The sequence below is a fragment of the Lactuca saligna genome, chromosome 2 (assembly GCF_052625555.1).
Source record: "Lactuca saligna cultivar CGN05327 chromosome 2, ASM5262555v1, whole genome shotgun sequence".
Taxonomy (NCBI): Eukaryota; Viridiplantae; Streptophyta; class Magnoliopsida; order Asterales; family Asteraceae; genus Lactuca; species Lactuca saligna.
The window spans coordinates 186,640,036-186,647,721 of record NC_136418.1 but is presented as its reverse complement, the minus strand read 5'-3'; positions in this window follow the sequence as shown (position 1 = coordinate 186,647,721).

Here is a 7,686-nt window from a genome sequence, read left to right as displayed (position 1 = left end):
TTGGTGACATGAAGTAAGTCAATAAATTTGTCTTTCCATGCTCTGTGTACACCTCAATCAGCTTGTTATGTGCAATATATTTAGAAAGGTTGATCACATCCTGATCATTCCCTAAAGCTCTAAAACCAAATTGAAAGTCACCATTGGGTATCCTAAAATGGTAGTATATAACTGGGGATTGATCAGCGAATTCAGAATTCCGTGGGTCTGGGTAACCTAGGTCAAGCATTATGGCATCAAGTTCATGCACAGAAAACTCATCAATGTCCACATAATCAACATAATGCACTTCACCTCCAATGTACTTTATATCAGGTAATTTAGTAAATTTCCCACCGTGATGAAGCTTAATACTAAACCATGTGGGTGCACCAGCTAAAAATCAAAATTATACATATTAACAAAGTTAAAATTTTGCATTTTTTTGTTCTAAATCAATAAGAAAATGCAAAGTATAAAAGTTAAAGAAAACAGAGCAGCTTACCATATACAGTTGATACATCAACAACTTCGTGTTTTGGTCTGATATGCCACATTACGAACACCATTTCCTATTAAACGTATGCCCTTATATGTGTAGTGTCGATTATCTTGTTTAGATAAGCAACGAGGGTTTTTTGCAGGTTCAATGGAGCAGAAGCAAGAAGGAGGGAGTTGGGGAGTTGACGAGTGTTGGGGAAAGTAAATGAGGGGTAAATGTCAATTAATCCAAAAAACCGTTTATGCAAAAATGGTCCCTGACATGAAAGGATGAAATTACCCTCACGTGTGAGGCACGTGAGGGGGCTTAACAGTTCCAACTTAACGAGAGTTAAGTCCAGGGACCAAAACCACATAGAAACCACTCCAAAAGGACTATGGTTCCAAAAAACTCGTGGTTTGGACTAAAACCCCAAAATTTTGCATACCACAGGGACCATTTTTGCAATTTTGTCTTATAATTATTGTATTATACTTTAGACAAAACTTCAAAACTGGTCCCTGTGGTTTCCAGAATTATCAAGTTTAGTCTCTAAGTTCAAAAAACCTCACAAATGGTCCCTGTGGTTTCAAAACTTTTAACAAATGGTCCTTCCGGCTCACTCCATTAGCATTTCACCGTTAACTCATTTTTTAATAAAATATTACAGGGGTAATTTCGTCATTTCAGTTGTAACCTTGTCTCTTTAATATGAAATGATTACTTGCTTGCACATCACTACCCGTCCCTCTCCTAAGAAGATAACCAGTTACTGGTTTAGTCATCGGGTTCATTCCCATCGTAGAAGCAAGAACAGAAATTGGGATTTAGGGTTTTAAGCTGCAGAAATTGCAATGGTGCTATCAATATGGTGTTTTCGAGAAAAATTTGTAACCGTGGAGAACTTAGGAAAAACATACGGTACAATATTACAACAAAACTTGTTTTTTCTTGGTCTATTGTGTTGACGTAAGGAAATCATTGATTTTACTCTTTCTTTTTTTTGTGTTTACAGAAGGTTATGACAACTATTTCACATTGAAGATACACTACAGTGGTGTCTTCACCAAAGCACCTGGAAGGAAATACGTTGATGGTGTTGTAGCATATGTAGATTATGTTGACACTGATTTATTTTCAGTTCATGAGCTTGACAACATGGTTCGAGAACTAGGGTACAAAACTGAGCAAACCCTTTACTACCATTTCTGTATCCCTGAATACCCTTTGGACTATGGCTTAATGCCTTTAGGTAATGATCAAGATGTACTTAAAATGGTATCATATGTCCCTAAACACAGACTTATTAGGGTGTATATTGAAACTGGTCAGACAAGGGTAGCTAGTTATTACAAGTCTCCTTCTAAAGTTGTTATTAAAGAGTTGGAGCCTGATACTGTGTCACTTGAAATGAATAGAAAGAAACCTTATAGGAGAGAAGCAGGATCATGTAGTTGAAAGCTTGATCTAAACAAGTCTATGAACCCTGATTATGAGTAGTCACAAGTGTTAGATGTTGATGAAGGCCATGATTACTCAAAGAGTATTCTACCATTTATAAGGTCACAAGGTAAACAAATTCATGTCATTCAAAAGGAATTGGTGAATCATGAAATTGAAACTCAAGAAGAAGTGGTCACTAGTGCAGTTGAAACTGAAGAACAATTGGGAACTTACCATGTACAGGAACCAAGCTGCCAAGCTGATGATGGAGCTAATACTACAACAGTTGATGACTATGAACCATTTGTAGAGGATTACTCACTTTATGCTGATTATGATGTTGAGTTTAATGTTCAAACTTCATTTGAAAAACAACCAGAAGTGGATTATCTAGAGGGTATGGTGAGTGATGATAGTGGAGAGGCTTTCTACTCTGAGAGTGGCCATGGTTCTGAGGATAGTGGAGATGATTCGGATGACAGTGAATACAATGTGGATGAGTCTAACATACAATTTGATGTAGATGTAGACATGAGTGAATTCCATAATGTTGTTGATGTGGATGAACATGGAATCTTGAACAATCATTCAAAAGATGATGGGATTGGAGTGGTTGATGATGAGTTGGAAGTTATTGCCACTGATGATTATCAATTTGCAGGATTTCATGAAGATGATAGGAAGAGACTGCTAAAAGAGTTGAGTAAGTCAAGTACATGCTCACATGGAGAGGTTCATGTTAAACCATTTCAGATTGGTCAGGTCTTCAAAACCAAGGTTGATGTTAAAAACTACATGAACTCACATGCTGTAGCAACAAGGAGGTCTTTATACCTAGCAAAAAATGACAAAATCCGGATTAGGGTGAAATGTAAAGGTGTTGTAAGTAAGCCTTCTACAGGAGTTGATGGTGGTGGGCCCTTAACCAGAAGTAGGGCAAAGTGCACGGGTAAAGATGTAATTTCCAATAAAGGTACATGTCCATGGGCAGTCCAAATATCGAGGGCTAATGAAAATCAGGATTAGTTGGTGAAAACAGTACAGGATGAGCATAAATGTTTGCAAACAAGGGCGGTTAAAGCTTGCACTTCCAGATACGTAGCAAACTTAATTGTTCAACAAATACAAAGTAACCCTAAAATTCCAGTGAAAGCTTTACACGAAGAGTTGTGCAAGAAACTGGAGGTAGGAATGTCATTGCAAAAGGTTGTTAGGGCAAAGTCAATGGCTGAGCGTATCATTAGTGGGGACTACCAAGTACAGTATGGATTTTTGAGGGATTATGTGTTGGAGCTACTCAACACTAATCCTGGTACAACAGTTCGGATTGATGTGTATCCAGAAACCTCCCTGTCTGTTACCACAAGAACTTTTAGAAGAATATATGTTTGTTTAGGTGCATTGAAGTTAGGATTCAAATCTGGATTAAGAGATTTTCTAGGTCTGTATGGTACTTTCATGAAGGGCCCTTACCCTGGGCAAGTGTTAACTGCTGTAGGGTTGGACTCAAACAATGGCATATACCCTGTAGCATATGCAGTGGTAGAGACAGAATCAACAAGTATCTGGACCTGGTTCTTGGAACTGTTAGGAGAAGATCTGGATCTGGGACCAAATTCAAACTTTACCTTCATTTTAGATAGACAAAAGGTGTGTACCACCTAACTTTTTTTATTACCTTTTCTAAATACATTTGGTTAACTAATGTTGCATACATTGACTTTTTTTAGGGAATAATACCAGCAATGGAGAAGGTATTCCCTAGTGCAGAACACAGGTTCTGTTTGAGGCATATCCAGGAAAACATGAAGAAACAATGGAAAGGAAAAGACTTAAGTGACCAGCTTTGGGAGTGTGGTAGAGCAACAACAGTCAATCATTTTAACAGAGCAATGGATGAGTTGAAGAAGATCAATGCAGAGGCTCATGCTTGGGTGTCTAAGATCCCAGCAAACACTTGGGCTAAATCTCACTTTAGTGGTAAGTTTCTAGAAATTTATTGAAAAATGTTAATCTTCCCTGTTGTGTGTTTACTATATATGTAATTGTCTTCTGTTAATATCTATTATTCAGGAAGGGCACATACTGATTGTTTGTTGAATAACCTTTGTGAGGTATTCAATTCTAAGCTAGATGAAGGTAGGGATAAACCTATTATCACTTGCTTAGAGTATATTAGAGAGTATTTCATGAAGAGGTTATGTGTGGTGCAAAAGGAAATAGATAAGTGTGAAGGACTTCTAACCCCTACTGCAACTACACTGTTTGAAAAGATTAAGGTTGATGCATCAAAGTATGTGGCTAAATACAATGGGGCAGGGAAGTACCAAGTGGCAAGCACATGGCAAGATCAATATGTGGTAAACTTGAATGATCAAGGTTGCAATTGTAGGTTTTGGGAGATTACAGGTTTCCCATGTAGACATGTTGTTTGTGCTATATGGGACAAAATTGAAAATGGTGAAAATGCCCCACATGTTGATGAATGGGTCCATCCTTGCTATAGGTTATCAACATGGAAAGCCATGTATTTCAACAAAATTGATCCATTGAATGGACGTACAATGTGGCCTAAAAGTGACTGCCCATTCACTTTACTTCCACCAAAACATAAGACACAGGTTTATATTTAAAGTACACCAAAAATATAGTATACATGTGAACATGGAATGAGTTCAATTTTAACTATAATATATCAACATGTGTAGGTTGGGAGGCCTAAGAAGAAGAGAAGGAGGGGTGTTGATGAGCCAAACAGCCAAGCTGGTAGATTGAGCAAGAAATATTTGGCAGTCACTTGTTCAAAGTGTCATAACAAAAGGCATAATTCCAGAACATGTAAAGGGCAGGGAGGTAGTGGTGAAGTTGGAGGGGGCTGAAACTTAGTGGTTATTAGGATGCTGGTGTTGTAGGTATTTAGAAACTTATGTCATGTGTACTTGTTTGAAGATGTGTTAAGAACTTGAAATTTTTGCATGTAATGCTTGTGTTGTAGGTCTTTTGAAAACTTTGCATCATGGTTGTGTTAAGAACTTTATAACTTTGAATGTAATGGTGTGTATGCACTTTTTAGTAATGAATTAATATGGTTTGTGTACTACCCTTCACAGATCAATTAATAACATTGTACATTTCAATTACAAATGAAAACCATCTTCAAGATGCATTTACAATACACTTAACAATTGCATTTCAAAAACATTTCAAAAAACCTATCCGATTAAAAAAAAACATGCAATGGTTACAAACCAAAAACCAAAACTCCATTACCATCCAAACCTTCACAAGATACTTAGAGCTTAAAATAATACCGAAAAAAAAACACCCATGAACAAAACAACATCAACTGGTAGTTCTACAATTTTGCAGTTACAATGGCGACCCTCTCCTCCAATCGATTCATTGATCTTATCAAACCTGGAATCACCACCAATGCCCTAGCACACATAGAGGGATCAGACCATCGAATAAAACCACATCTTCTACAGTTCCAAAATTGTCTTCCAGGGTTATGATCCTTCCATGAAGTGATCTTCGTTGCTTCATTCCCACATCTGCAAGTCACCATCTTTGAATCAGAAGCGATTGGATGTCGTGAAGGGTGCAACGGTCGAGCAACAGTGGAAAGGAGGAGAGATGATCGACTGATGAAGCTAAAGGATTTGCCCAAAAATCGGACATGCATTTCTTTTAAAGAGAGAAGGTTACACCTGAAATGACGAAATTACCCCTGCAATATTTTATTAAAAAATAAGTTAACGGTGAAATGCTAACGGAGTGAGCCGGAAGGACCATTTGTTAAAAGTTTTGAAACCACAGGGACCATCTGTGAGGTTTTTTGAACTTAGGGACTAAACTTGATATTTCTGGAAACCATAGGGACCATTTTTGAAGTTTTATCTATACTTTATAATATATTGTAATTATACATATACATACTTTTTTTAAACTATAGAATAAATAATAATAACAGGTACAAATAGTAAATCGAGGTAGCCATTCTATGACAACTCTTAACTTTCCCTCTGTTTTGGTGCCTTTAGTAGGCCTAGTATTTCCAGCAATCGCAACTAATATATTTTTATCAACCGGCATAGAAAAAAAAATTATGACTTTATACTTCTTTTAGATAGTAACATATAATTTTTTTATAATTAATCATATTAGGTTTACGAAAATGAAATAAAAAGTCTAAAAAAAGACAATTGTGGCTTACGTCTAACACATGGGTAGAACACAAACATTACAGCTAGGGGGCCAAAACCTAAATTCTAAAACAAAACAAAACCATATAATTTAATATGGTTCAAAGTTATAATACATCAAACAATCTAAACAGTACAACCAATAAGATATATTATTACATTGTTAATCAATGTAGAACTTATTTTCAGTTTTACTATGTAACCATATTTTAAAACAAAACCATATAAATACATGAATATTGATTTTGTATTTTTGACATTATATCTTTTATATAACTTAAAATAAACAAATATTGTTTGTTTATATATGGAAAGGTTTGTTGTTAATAAAATTGTTTCAATTTTTACTTATTAGATTATTTGGATGTGAATTCATTAAATAGAGATGATTGTACAAAAAACAAAAAAAAAAAAAAAAAAAAAAAAAAAAAAAAAAAGTAAACATAATTTAAATCTTCAAATAAAAATAATAGAAGAAAACTAATACGTAACTCGTTTCATTACTCATATTATTTGATGCACTAAATTCAACCACATAATTAATTTTATTAATTATATATATCCTTTTCATCATAATCTAAAACCTCATTTAAAATTGATATACTAAAAGTAATGACAAGGTCAAGCAGCATATGAGTGGTATGAGTTATGTAATATATTTTCTAAAATATCTTGGAATTATTATGATTGACATTAGATAGAAAAGAGTATTATATAAAAGGAATTGTTTTATATATATATATATATATATATAGTTTCCGATTCATTTGAGATCATTCTAATTTGTAAGACCGTGAGACCAAATCTAAAAATAATTTTAAAATGCAAAATAAATGAAAAAATCCAAAAATTTTATTTTTAAATATTATTTTCGGAACTTGAATTAACTAAAAAAAAAGTTAAAAAAAAATTAAAAAAAATCCCGTTTTTTTTTAAATACGTGAAATATTCTAATAGAATATTACACTGTACATATTCTAAAAAAAATTAAAATGCAAAACAAATGGGAAAATCTAAAAATTCTTTTTTTAAATATAATTTTCGGAACTTGAATTAACTAAAAAAAATTTTAAAAAAATAAAAAAAAAAATCCCATTTTTTTTGAAAAATACGTGAAATATTCTAATAGAATATTACAATGTACATATTCGAAAAAATAATTTTAAAATGAAAAATAAATGGAAAAATCCAAAAATTCTTTTTTTAAATATTATTTTCGGAACTTGAATTAACTAAAAAAAATAAAAAAATAAAATAAAAAATAAAAAAATACATCTTACGGTCTCACAAAATCAAACCGTCTCAAACGAATCTAACTATAAATATATATATATATATATATATATATATATATATATATATATATATATATATATATATATATATATATATATATATAAACTGGGGGCCATGGGCTCCCCCAACCCTCTTATCATATATAGAAGAATATAAAGTTGAGGGGCCATGGGCTCCCCCAACCCCTCTTATCATACATAGAAGGATAAAAAGTTGGGGGGTTAAGGGCTCCCCAACCCCTCTTGTGTTCTACCTCTAACAAAAAATAAAAATAGTCAAAAA